The sequence below is a fragment of the Cnephaeus nilssonii genome, assembly GCF_951640355.1.
Source record: "Cnephaeus nilssonii genome assembly, chromosome: 7".
NCBI lineage: Eukaryota > Metazoa > Chordata > Mammalia > Chiroptera > Vespertilionidae > Cnephaeus > Cnephaeus nilssonii.
This window is the reverse complement of record NC_137078.1, coordinates 32,833,052-32,846,192: the sequence shown is the minus strand read 5'-3', so window position 1 is coordinate 32,846,192 and position 13,141 is coordinate 32,833,052. Positions and strand designations below refer to the sequence as shown.

The 13,141-nt window shown below is 45.6% G+C and overlaps 1 pseudogene across 1 annotated transcript; it reads left to right on the top strand.

Annotated features, from left to right (window-relative positions):
- The first annotated feature begins 521 nt into the window (after nt 1-521).
- LOC307102568 (U6 snRNA-associated Sm-like protein LSm8) lies at nt 522-8,110 on the top strand (annotated as a pseudogene). Its single transcript has one exon. The product of its transcript is annotated as a U6 snRNA-associated Sm-like protein LSm8 (transcript).
- Nucleotides 8,111-13,141: the final 5,031 nt, after the last annotated feature.

The window sequence follows — 13,141 nt, the reverse complement described above, 5'->3', positions numbered from 1 at the left end:
ACCCAAGGATATTTTTCCATTGATTTTTAGAGAGAGTGGAAGGGAGGGGAAGAGACAGAAAGGGAAACATCAATGTGATGGAGGCACATCAATTGGTTGCCTCTGGGCAGACCGAGCCTGCAACTGAGGTCCATGCTCTTGACTGGAATCGAACCCAGGACCTTTCAGTGGGCCAACACTCTATCCATTGAGCCAAACTGGCTAGGGGCACTTTCCTCCTCCTGAGTCTAGCCTGCCCGTATTCCCTTTGCCACTACTGGACTCAACCCTTCCTGCCCAACCTTATCTCCCTCATCCCCAACTAAACTACCATAAAGACCCATTTGTCTCTCTGTTCTATCTTAATGTCCAAATTCCTTCATTCTGGAAAATTTCCTTTCCCTTCCCCTATTCCCATATTGCCACCTAGTATAGTTTGGTTATTGGCTTAAGCTCAGGACTAAGATATTTATTTATTTATGTATTTATTTATTTACTTACTTACTTATTTAACTTTATTTTTAGGATGAAAAAGGCCATCATTTAAATACTGCAAGTAGATTTCGTCTGGCAAGAGACAAGTCTTCATAAGTCCTTTAGGGGTGGACCATACCTTTGTTTTGGGAAACTAGATGGTTGGAGATGGATGAAAATAAGAATCCACGTAAGGTTGTTGAGGAGAGAACTGTGAGAAAATCATGAAACTGAAGGTAGATGTTTTCAGTCTGAGAAGCTGGGTGTTCTGTTTGGTAGCAGACATGAGGTCTACAGTCAAGTAGGAGTGGGGTAGGGAGGCAGAGAATGTTTTTTGGATTGCAACAAATTTAGCTGATGCTGTATCTGAATTTTGGTTTGTTCCTGCAGGATGTGGGATTTCTTTATTGAGAGTTGCTTGCTAATAACAGCAAAAAGTTGTTACATACTTATCACGTGCCAGGACTGAGATAAAATTTTGCAAGGACTAATTCCTGCAATCCTCACAATTTTAGTGTTTTTCAGATGAGGAAAAGAAGGTTCTGAGAAGTTAAAAAATCATGTCTTGCAAATAGGAGGCAGATTCCAAGATGTGAACACCAGGAGTCTGACTCCACAGCCTGGTTCCTGACCTCTACAAGTCTTTGTTTTTTAAAATCTCACACTTGTAAAATTGTTTTGGGTTATGTTTTATAATTACCATAGTAGTAAGTGCTTATTATTTGGGAGTATAAACTCAAAAATATTTTACTGGTAGGGTTGTCCAATCACATTTTGCCTCTTTTTCATATACTATCTTGGTTATTGCCTATTGCTCCATATTCATAGGTCATAATTCTCACAAGGAATTTGAAGTCTCCTTGAATTGTATCTTAAACTTCCACTCTGTGTCCCACGTAGACCCAACTCTATCCTCCTTAAATACTCGCTGAGTTGAATTAAACTGGTACTCCAACTACCTTCTCCCTCTGGAGCAAAGCAAAGCTAGTGAAAATATGTAACAGTATAGTAGATTTCTACATCTTCTGGGGAAGGCTGAAGCTGCTTCCAAGCATGCAAACAGAAAAACATCTTCACTTAAAAATAATTATGCTGTACAAACATGAAAAGTGTTATTACAGATTCCCAATGATGTATAATGGATTTGAACTTTAAAACACCAAAGTGAAGTAGGGTTTAAATTTAGGGTTCTGCTGTTCAGGGAACTCAAAATTGCTGAAGGGCTGAGAATAGCACGCTCATGGGTGGTTATAGTCCATGCTTTGGCTCCCTCTGTTGGCAGGAAAGAAGCGGTAATTCGGTCATTCTTTTACCTGCAGGAATGCTTGATTCCGGTTGTATAATGGCCACTGTTCAGTGTATGTACTGCCTGTGAAAATTAATCTCTCAGATTTAGCAAAGGGGGAGACCAAACCAACTGTAACTCTCTCCTCAGATGGCAACTAAATACACATCTTCACCCCTTTTACACTGCTGCCTCTGAAGCCAGACTCACGATAAACCGCTTATTGTCAGAGACACATACAGCCCTCATTCATGTGGCTTTCCCAATCTTTTAATTGTCGCGTGTGAAAAGTACAGTTTGTCACACGAGACTGCTGGCCCTGTATCTTTTTTAAAAAATACATTTTATTGACTTTTTACGGAGAGGAAGGGAGAGGGATAGAGTTAGAAACATCCACGAGAGAGAAACATCGATCAGCCGCCTCCTGCACACCCCCCACTGGGGATGTGCCCGCAACCAAGGTTCATGGCCTTGACCGGAATCTAACCAGGGACCCTTCTGTCCACAGGCCCACGCTCTACCCACTGAGCCAAACCGGTTAGCGCTGGCCCTGTCTCTTGGTAACGTTTTCCATGACATAAGGAGTTTGGAATCAAATATCTAAAATTCTCTGATTCATTAAGTGGAATTAAGGACACACACACCTTTCCTTAGCACAAGGGTTCTTTCCCAATTCCCCTTGCCATAACTTTTCTATGAGTCTAAGTTGCTATTTACTCATGTCAATGACTCATCATGGGAGAGTGGCTCCACCATCTCCAAGCCAAATTCCTCTGTATGGTATTCCTACAGGGGCACTGAGCATCTCTCTTCCCCTCTACTGCCATGTTCAAGCCCAAGGACCAGTGAAGACTCTGAGATGCCACCAGTGCCAGGCACATTGCAGAGTTCGACAGAAATTTGTTTAAATAAGTATGATTGAAGTCATATCCTATTTTATTTTTAAATATATTTTTGTTGTTTAAGAGAGGGAGAGATAGAGAGATAGAAACATCAATGATGAGAATCACTGATCGGCTGCCTCCTGCGCGCCCCCTACTGGGGAATCGAGCCAGCAGCCCGATGCTCAACCATTGAACCACACCGGCCAGGCTAACCGTTTTGTTTGTGTGTTTTCTTTGCAGCTTCCCTTCTTTATAAAGGGGACAATAGGACCTGCTCATGGTATTGTGTTGGGGTTAAATAAGAACGTAAGATACCTAGGGCACTAGCATCTCCCTTTCTCTCGTTAGAACACTGATTGAGACGGCTCCGATGCCTGGTGATGCTGGACAGGGAGGAATGGCGCGGACCACGGCCGGGCTGAGGCTGATCCTGGGTCGGTGCAGAGCTGGGCAGTGGACCAGGCTGCAGAACGCGCACAGCGGCGGCTCCGCAGTTTCCACCGAGGCGGGGCTCGAAAAGGGGCGAACTGATTGGACCGGGAGGCGAGGGATTTCGTCCTGCAGCCGTGGTTGCATAGCAACCACGCAGTTTTTATTTAGCTCTTCTATTTCAAGTGGCTTCAAAGTCGTAAAGATGGGGATAACCGGGGCACTGAAGAGTCCCCCACCCCTCCGAAATCACTCCCCTGATTCGTGGCGAACGCGCCCTTCGGAGCAGGCTCCGGCTTCGGCGCCCGCCACCCCCGAGAATCCCCGCGCCCGCCCGCGCCCGCAGGTCCCCGGCGCCCCCACGCGCGCAGTCCCCCGCAGGGCTGCCGCCCACGCAGCCGCGTGCTCCGGAGGCGCGGGCTCGGGCCGCTGAGCGGCGCCCACGGGGCAGCTCCCGGCCCTGGGGCAGGTCCCCGCGAATGCTGCGGATGGGGGCGCGTCGCCTCCCTCGGTCCACCAGAGCCCGGAGGCCTCCGAAATGTGGCCCTGGGTCTGTGGGGAGCGAAGTGCAACCCCAACCCCGTCTCAGCAAGCCCCGCGCACATAAGCACTCACAAGCCCGCACACAGACGTCGCCGCGCCCGCGCTCCGAGCGGCGGGTTGGGGCCGCCGGCGGCCAGAGGAGAGCCCGGGACCCGCGCGGAGCCGCCGCCGAAAGGTGCGACGTGAGTGCCCGGCGCTACTCGGCCGGCTCAACGGCGCAACGGCCGGCCCGGAGCCCGCACCGCCGGGGCGGGGGACCCGGTAGGCGGGGCGCTCGGGCAGGAAGGGAGCCGGGGAGGGAGCCGGGGAGGAAGCCCGCGGTGATCTGTCCTGCGCGGCGGGGTGCGGCGGCTCGGAAGGTCCGGAGACCCGGCTGCGGCTGCCCTCGGACCGACCAGCAGGGACCGGCGGCTTGTGGCCGCTTGGATCACGGTGAGAGGCGGCCGCCGGGGGAGGACGAACGGATGGCTGCGGCCCGTGTTTGGTGGCGGCTGCCCTGGCTGTCACGGTCCCGGCGACACAGACGGACGGCCAAAGGGGCACAGGGAACGGCGCCGAGCCCTCGCCTCTGGTTTAACAGAGCAGATGCGCGGAGGCTCCAACAGGTGGCTCCGTGGCGCAATGGATAGCGCATTGGACTTCTAGAGGTTGAAGGCATTCAAAGGTTCCGGGTTCGAGTCCCGGCGGAGTCGTAACCTTTTTTCTTCGCAATTTATTATAAATCCCTGTCATTTCTCTCCTTCCTCTCCTTTTCCTGAACTGTTGAACGCTTCCCGCTCCGCGATCTCTCTCCCCCCTCTGCATTCGGCTTCTGCGGCCCCTTCCCCTACAGCCAGTCACGCGGGTTTCGGATCTCCCCAGCGGCCCGGGCTGGTGTCTCCGGGCCTGGGCACCGCCGACCTCCAGGAATCTCATCCGGGAACGGGAAGGAGCGGCCCCGGGCGGCGGCGGAAAAGACACCGTTGGGAATCTGGCCTCGCGGTTTGTCCTCAAAGGAGAAGGCGGGGAGGCCGAGTCTCGGGTGCTCTGGGGGAGCTGCCCTCACGCCCAGGGCGGGTCCTCCCTTGTCCGGAAGGCGACTGCGACCGCCCTGGAGGGGCGAGGAAGGACCAGGAGACGCATCTCCTCCCTTCGCTGCGCGGGGCCGGCTGACTGCCCCGCCCGCCCAGAAGGCTTCCAAATCGTCACCGGAAATCCTCGTGGAATCCTGTCAGAAATGCAGATTTCTGGGCGCCACTCCCGGACTGTAATTCAGTCGAGGGGAGGCGGGGCCCAGAACCTGTATTGCTGATAAGAATGCCACCCCCCCCCCCCCTCCCCTAGATTCCTGTGCAGAGGTCTCAGGTCCCCTCCGCCCGTCAGCTCCTCCAGGCGGAGATTACCACCTGGTACCTCTTCTGACAACTTGTACCTTTGCACAAGATTAGGATTCCACCTTAGTAAATGCGAGCAAATTAATGAATAAGTGGAATTTTTAAAATTCATTGTAACAAACGAACTTGATTCATGCCAAAAATACAAAATCCGAAATTGTCAAGAAAGGTACAAGAAAGAGTAAACACCCTTATTGTTCCTGTATCCCAGTCTACACGCCATTAGGGAAAATAATTTCTTGGAAATATTTTCAGATTTTATGCACATGTTAGCATTTTTATATCTATTGTCTTGTTGTGTGTTTATTGATGTCAGTCATTTAGGTGATACACAATTGGTAGTATACTAGCTTTTATTTTTCTCCTTTCTCTTTATTTCTTTTTAAATATATTTTTTATTGTTGATAGTATTACAGATATCTCCCATTTCCCCCCTCCCCCACCCCCCCACCCCCCTCCTGCATTACCCGCCTCTTCCCAGCCCCTACCCATCCCCTCAGGTCTTCACTACCCTATTGCCTGTGTCCATAGGCTATGCATATAAGTATGTAAGTTCTTTGGTTTATCTCTTCTCGTCCCCCCAACTCCAGACTGAGGTATACTTGCTCCTTCTATTAAGGCAGGTAGAGCTGCCTTGTTCCACTGTACATGTGTATCATGGAGATTTAACAGCCCCCAATAGTTTGGCATTTAGGTATCCAGTATTTTCCTATTACAAGCAATGCTTCCGTGAACACCCTTGTTCTTACATTCTTGTACACAAGTGCACGTATATTCCTAGGAAGTTGAACTGTTGGGTCAAAGGTTTGTGCATTCTTTGATAGGTATTGCTAAATTGCTCTCATAGAGACTGTATCATTTCACTCTCACCAGCAATCTGTGGGCGTGTCCATTTCGCCACAGCCCACATGTTATCAAAAAAGATTTCTAGTTGTAGTTTCATGTCTTTTATTATAAGTGAAGCTGAGCCTCTTTACATACACAGAATAATTTGTATTTCCTTTTTGTGATTTATCTGCTGTGGTTTTTCTTGACTTTTGCTATTGCATCATTTGGTCATATTAAGGAGACCAGCCCTTTGTGATTATGTTATAATCTTTTCCAGGTTATTAGTCTTTTGGTTTTGTTTATGGTATTTTATTTTTTGCCTTACTGAAATTCATATATTTGGATTATCAATCTTTTCTTTTATGGCTTCTAGGTCTGGGGTTATACTACCTTCAGATTATTAAATAATTTCATCATATTTTAGTGTTTGTAGTTTTATTTTTATATTCAAATCTTTACTTCATCTGAAATGTATTTTTTATAAGGAGTGAGGTGAGAGTTTTGTCCAAGAATCACTGATAATGAATGCCTCTCCTTTTCTACACTAATTTGAAATGCCCCCTTTATCATTTTCTGAATTTCCATATGCATTTGGGTTTCTGGATCCTCTCTTCTCTTTCATTGGTCTGCCTGTTTTAATTCTGATTGACCAGAACTGTGCTATTTTAATATCACAGTAGGGCCAGTCCTCTCTAAAAATATGTTTTCTAAAAATACGTTTTTATTGATTTTCAGAGGGAAAGGAAAGGAGAGGGATAGAGAAAGAAACATCAATGAGAAACATCATGGATTGGCTGCCTCCTGCAAGCCCCCTGCTGGGGATTGAGTCTGAAACCTGGGCACATGCCCTGGCTGGGAATCAAACCGAGGACCTCTTGGTTCCTGGGTCGACATTCAACCACTGAGCCACACCGGCCACGCCCTTATAACTTTTTTTAAAGATTTTTTTTACCACCTATTCTTGAATTGTTATTTTTCCAACCTAATGTTAATAATTAGCACTTATTGAGCACTTGTTATATACGATGGCCCCAAACTGAAATAACCCAGATGTCTATTAATAATTATCTGTTTGGAGAAAGTGTGGTAGAGTCATATAATTGAGTACAATGCAGACCTTTAAAAAATAAGGAAGATCTACATATACTACTGTGAAAAAATGCCAAGATTAATGGAAAAGGCTGATATGCAAATCAATATGTTTAATATTATTCCATTTGTGTTAACACATAATAATAATAATAATTACATAAGTGCATTACTATGATGGAGAGTGCATAGAAAATTTCTGGAAGGACATACAGGTACTGGGGCAAGAGCAGCAGTAGTATGGAGAGTGGGAACTTCTTTTTTTACTGTGTACTTCTTTGTAATGTTTGAGTCTTCTTCATAATAAACCTACCTTGCAATAGAAAAGTTAATTTTTTTTAAGGTAAAGGAAAAACACCCTAATGCTAATGAGAAAGGGGAAAAAGGCATTTTGTGCCTGTTCTTAGATCACTTGCACATGGCATCCCTGTTCCTGCATACCCATTAAAGATTTCCCTAGCTTGATTTAACATTTATTGACCCCATACACTCTACTAGATGCTGGGACTCAGCTATAACTACACCCTCATACTAAGAGTGGAGAAGCATGTGAACAAGATAACTCTTTACAGAATGATTCCAGCAGGCGCTGTGTCCTGAAGGTCATGTACAGCATGTTAAGGGGTGTGGACTTTACCCTAAAACAATGGGAAGTCACTGAGTAGCTTATAGGGGGGATGTGTCTTGTATCATCCCTCTGGCTGCAGTGTGGATCCCAGGCTGGAATCGCACAGACCAGAGGCCGGAATACCAGTCAGGGCAGTTGGAATTATCTAAGTAAGAAAATGGTGAGAGGCCTTTTGTCGCCCGCGCCGCTGCGTTGCCCAGAGTGTCGGCCGAGCAACATGACTTCCGCTCTGGAGAACTACATCAACCGAACTGTTGCTGTTATTACTTCTGATGGGAGGATGATAGTGGCAACACTGAAAGGTTTTGACCAGACCCATTAATTTGATTTTGGATGAAAGCTACGAACGAGTGTTCAGCTCTTCACAGGGAGTGGAACAAGTGGTACTAGGGTTGAACATCGTAAGAAGTGACAACGTTGCAGTCATTGGAGAAATTGATGAAGAAAGATTCTGCGCTTGATTTGGGGAATATTCGAGCAGAACCTCTGAACTCAGTAGCACACTGAGGAAAAATTACATACATTGGACAGCTGTAAATCTTTGTACAGAAACTGATAATGCTGAGGATGATATGTGGAATTTTTATAAACGTGTAATTGTGCAATTTTGACTCTTGATTAATTGTGATATGATATGTAAATTATAATATTTTTACATTTTGTTGAATAAAGATTTTTTTTGTCTAAATCAAAAAAAATGGTGAGAGTTGGAATTGAGAAGGTGGTTTGGAGAGACATATAAGTGTACAAATTGGAGACATATCAAGGGAGGCTGAATTGATGGTATTTACTTGATTAATTAAGGGATACCTAATTGATTAATTAAGGAAAAGCCTTCTGTTTCAAATAGGGCAGATGGGTGGATGCCAAAATATCCACTGGGCCAACTAAGGAGAGAGAATGGGGTTTGGGGAAAACGAAGTACCAGTACAGATTTGCCTGTGTTGAGTTTGAGCCCTCTGTGGAACATCCCTGGAGAAGATGTACAGTGGCAGGTGGATATGCAAATGCCCAGCACTCAGCAAGCTCTCAATAAATGTATTTATTGAATGAAAAAACTAAAGGAAGGTAGGTATGTGGGAAGAGAGCAAAGGAAAAGAAGAGACAGTGTGGAGCCCAGGAGATCGATCTAGGCTTGAGATTCATTATCCTGCAGATGGCATTTAAAACTCTGGACTTAGACAAGATCATGCAGGGAGTGTGGAGTGAGAAGAGATGACAGTTGACAACAGAAACCCAGAGCACAGACATTTGAAGGCTAGGCAAAGCTTAATGAGGTCTTCAAAGAAGCCAAGACAGTACCCCTAACTGGTTTGGCTCAGTGGATAGAGCATTGGCCTGTGGACTGAAAGGTCCCAGGTTCAATTCCGGTCAAGGGCATGTACCTTGGTTGTGGGCATGTGTGCAGGAGGCAGCTGATTGATGTTTCTAACTCTCTATCCCTCTCCCTTCCTCTCTGTAAAAAATCAATAAAATGTATTTTTGAAGAAGAAGAAGAAGAAGCCGCCACCAAGAGGGTAGCTAGAGAGGTAGCTAGAGAGGTAGGAAGGAAACCAGGAGAAAGTGTTACCTCCAAGAACTGATGGAACAGTTTCCCCTAGAAAAGGGAATGAAGAGGAAAAGGGCCACATCTCATATTTTTCTAAACAACTGCTGTATGGCAGCAACTTTAACACTCACCATTTAATTATATCCCAAGTTTTAAGAAGTATGAATTACCCTCATTTTACAGATGAGAAAATTATGGTGCAAAGATGTTACGAGTAAGATGAAAGGATTAGCTTAGAATGATGGAAAAACGCCTCCTCTTCTGAGGCAAGTAGGAAGAGGACAGAGATAAAAGCATGAAGGTGGTGAAGGGAAAACTGAGGTGCTCATGTTTGAGGACCTATTTTGTGTGTGCTCTCTCCCGTAGCTGTGCCCAGGATTCCAGGAAGGTATTGACAAAGTGGGAGCTGCCACACAGGGTGGAGACGTTCCCATCTTATTGCCACTTATGGCCAATACAGACTCTAAAGACCAGTGGCCAGGAGTGGTTTCATTTCAGGGACTTTGTATATCCCATCAGCATTTAAAAAACAAAACCTCTCCGAGGCCCCCCTTCATTGTGGCACTGAGCAGCACCTTGGAGAAGCTGGCCTTGGTTATTGGCCACTTCCTTTACAGCAGCCTGTGCCCATGCGCCCAGTTCTGAGGCCCCTGGGTCAAGCTTTTGCCACCCCTACCCGCTGCTTTATACCCACTGTCCCCACAGTTCTTTTGTCTTTAGTTCTCATGCACTATGCACTCAGAAAAATCCAGGCTTAGTTTTGTTATTGGTTTTTTATTCTCCAGCTTTCAGTGCCAAAGAGGCTAGGCTGTTAGATAGGTGGGCACTGCCCAGGAAATATATTTCAATAAAACCTCATTCACTTTCAATTTTGTATCTAACCTATTTTTTTGAGTATTGGCTTTGTGCAAGGAATTATGTTGGAAGGAAATATAAAGAGGAATGCGATCAATCTCATTTTCTTAGAGTTATCCTAGTGAGGGACAGAGAGCCATGGATTGGTGATTCCATTAATTAATTAGGATTGGATTTGGCTATGAGTGACAGGAAACTCGAAATAACAGTGGATTTGGCAAGATAGAGGTTTCCAGGGAATGATAGCAATTTGATCATAAGAGAACCAGGTTTCTCCTTGTTGTTCCTTCCTCAAAATACAACTCCCCGCTCTTGTTCCAAGATGATTGCTTCTGCCTCTACCATCAGGTCAGCACACAGCTCCTCTCTAAACTCACCTTTCTGTGAAGGACACTTTCCATAAGTTGCATATACACTTTCACTCACATCCCATGAAAAGGTGGGAATCATAGCTCCCCTCACCCCCAGGTGGCTATATTTCCAGCTATAAATCATGTATTCTTTAACAGTAAAAGAAAGAGAAAAGTTCAGCAGTTTCTGCTGGTGATACTGAAGCAGGTATGCAGATAGCAAAAGTGCAAGGCCAAAATAAAATATAAATGTGACAAAAGAGTTATACTTACTTGCTCTGTAACCTTAGGCAGGTTACTTAACCTCTCTGTGCCCGTTTCTTCAGTTATAAAATGAGGATAACACCTACCTCATAGGTTTACCTAAATTTTTGTATATGTATGTAATATATATGTTCTATATGTACATGCATATGGAACAGTTACATAAAAATAAGTTGTATTTGCTAAGTGATTACAAATAAAATAAGAACAAGCACAGTAAAATGGGAAATTCAAGAGTATACACATCAGTGGAGAAAATATGAAAAAGGATTTCATGAAGAAACGTAGACTGTCAGCTCTGTGATGCCTGGGATGACCCTATTCCTTCCCGGGGCACCCCAGGACCAAGCACAATGCCTCGCACAGAGTAGATGCTCAAAATATTGGTTTCTGAATAGGCCTAAAAGGTCAGTAGTATTTTATTAGGTGGGATGGAGGTAAGAAAAGATATTAGAGAAGTTAACCATATGAACAAAGACATAAATGATGAAAACTCACTGTATCTAGCACAGTAGTTGGCATGCATGGCACTCGGTATATGTTGACTGCCTGCAAGCATTCAATATCAACGTTTGGTTTGGCTGAAATGTATTAGTCAGGTCCAGGCAGAAATACACATCACTCTAGAGCAGTGGTCGGCAAACTGCGGCTCACGAGCCACATGCGGCTCTTTGGCCCCTTGAGTGTGGCTCTTCCACAAAATACCACGGCCTGGGCAAGTCTATTTTGAAGAAGTGGCGTTAGAAGAAGTTTAAGTTTAAAAAATTTGGCTCTCAAAAGAAATTTCAATCGTTGTACTGTTGATATTTGGCTCTGTTGACTAATGAGTTTGCCGACCACTGCTCAGAGAATTTAATATAAGGGATTGTTACACAGGTGGTAGAAATGCTGAAAGTGTAGGCACCCAGAGATGGCAACAGTAGGAAACCTCTATCACCTCTAGTGCTAGAGAGAGAATGGGAGGAGATGGTGTTACCAGAACCCAGAAGCCTGAGCCAATAGCTGGGAGGCTGCCTGGTGGGATCTGGGAAATGGCAGAGCCACAACCCAACTCAGGGCAGCGAGGGAGATAAATATCCTGACTTCTCCCCTTCTGCTCTCCAGTCTTAGGGCATTGTCTTACCTGAAAGGGAATTCGAGAAATGTAGCTTCTGGCAACCCAGAGTAAAGCAGAGAGAAACAGGCAAATGATCAACACAAATGGAGTTTGGTGCATGGACAGGGGAGTGGGGATTATAAACCTGTGGTGGCATCATTTTATAGAGGATCTTGAATGTCAGATCTTGAATGTAGGTTTTCCCGCATGTTTTGTTAAGCAAAGGTGGCCCATAGAAGGTAAAATGCAGGAAGTCATTAAAACTGTTTTAGGAAGACTTCCCCAATGGGGGTATGATAGCAAACAGAGAAACAGTAGCTTTCCTTTGAGTACCTGTTATGTGCCAGGCACAGTGAGTGCTAAGTGCTCATTTAATCATATCAGAAAGATGATGTTTCTGGTTCTGGATATGAGATGACTTCATGATACCTGGCTGGGCATATCAGTTATTGGAATAATGTGCATCTGGAGCAAGGCTATAGAGATAAAAGATGGAGATTTTTGAGTCTTCTGAAGAAAGGTGAGAGCAGAAGCTGAAAGAGAGGGAGGACAAAATATTCAAGTCACACAGTATAAGAAATAAGAGGTCGGGCATTATGGGAAACCCACAAGTGGTGGGCCGAGTAAGAAAGCCAGTGAAGAAAAGTTTATTTTCCTGCAGAAGCCAAAAGAAGCTAGAGCTTCAAGAAGGGAAAGGTCGGCCTGGCCAGCATGGCTCAGTGGTTGAGCGTCCACCTATGAACCAGGAGGTCATGGTTCGATTCCCAGTCAGGGCATATACCTGAGTTGTGAGCTCGATCCCCAGTGTGGTGTGGGGGCAGGAGGCAGCCAATCAGTGATTCTCTCTCATCATTGATGTTTTTGTCTCTCCCTTCCTCTCTGAAATCAATAAAAAGTTTTTTAAAAAAGGGGGAAATGTGCCGGAACCGGTTTGGCTCAGTGGATAGAGCATCGGCCTGCAGACTGAAAGGTCCCAGGTTCGATTCCGGTCAAGGGCACGTACCTTGGTTGCGGGCACATCCCCAGTAGGGGGCGTGCGGGAGGCAGCTGATCGATGTTTCTCTCTCATTGATGTTTCTAACTCTCTATCTCTCTCCCTCCCTCTCTGTAAAAAATCAATAAAATATATTTAAAAAAAAGGGGGGGGGATGTCAGTGGTGTCAAACATTTCCTGGTCAGAAGAGATAAAGACGGGGCGGGGGTGGGGGGGTGGGGGGGGGGGAGAGCCATTGACTATAGCAGATGGGATGCATATAGAAATTGTTTCTCTAACAGGTGGAGTTAAGGCTAACCGGATGGCCTTGGCTGGTTGAGTGAAGTAGGAGACAGGGTAATCTGCTGAGGGTAGGAGTGAGTTTTGGGAGGCCTCTGGGAGAATGCAAGCATGCTGTTTATCTCCCATGAGCTCCTTCTTGTAGGGGCTATGTCTTCTTCACTGGTGTACCCTAGTACTTAAGTAATGCATAGAACTCAATTTTGTGGTTACTAGCTGACTTGCAGAATGATGAATGAATT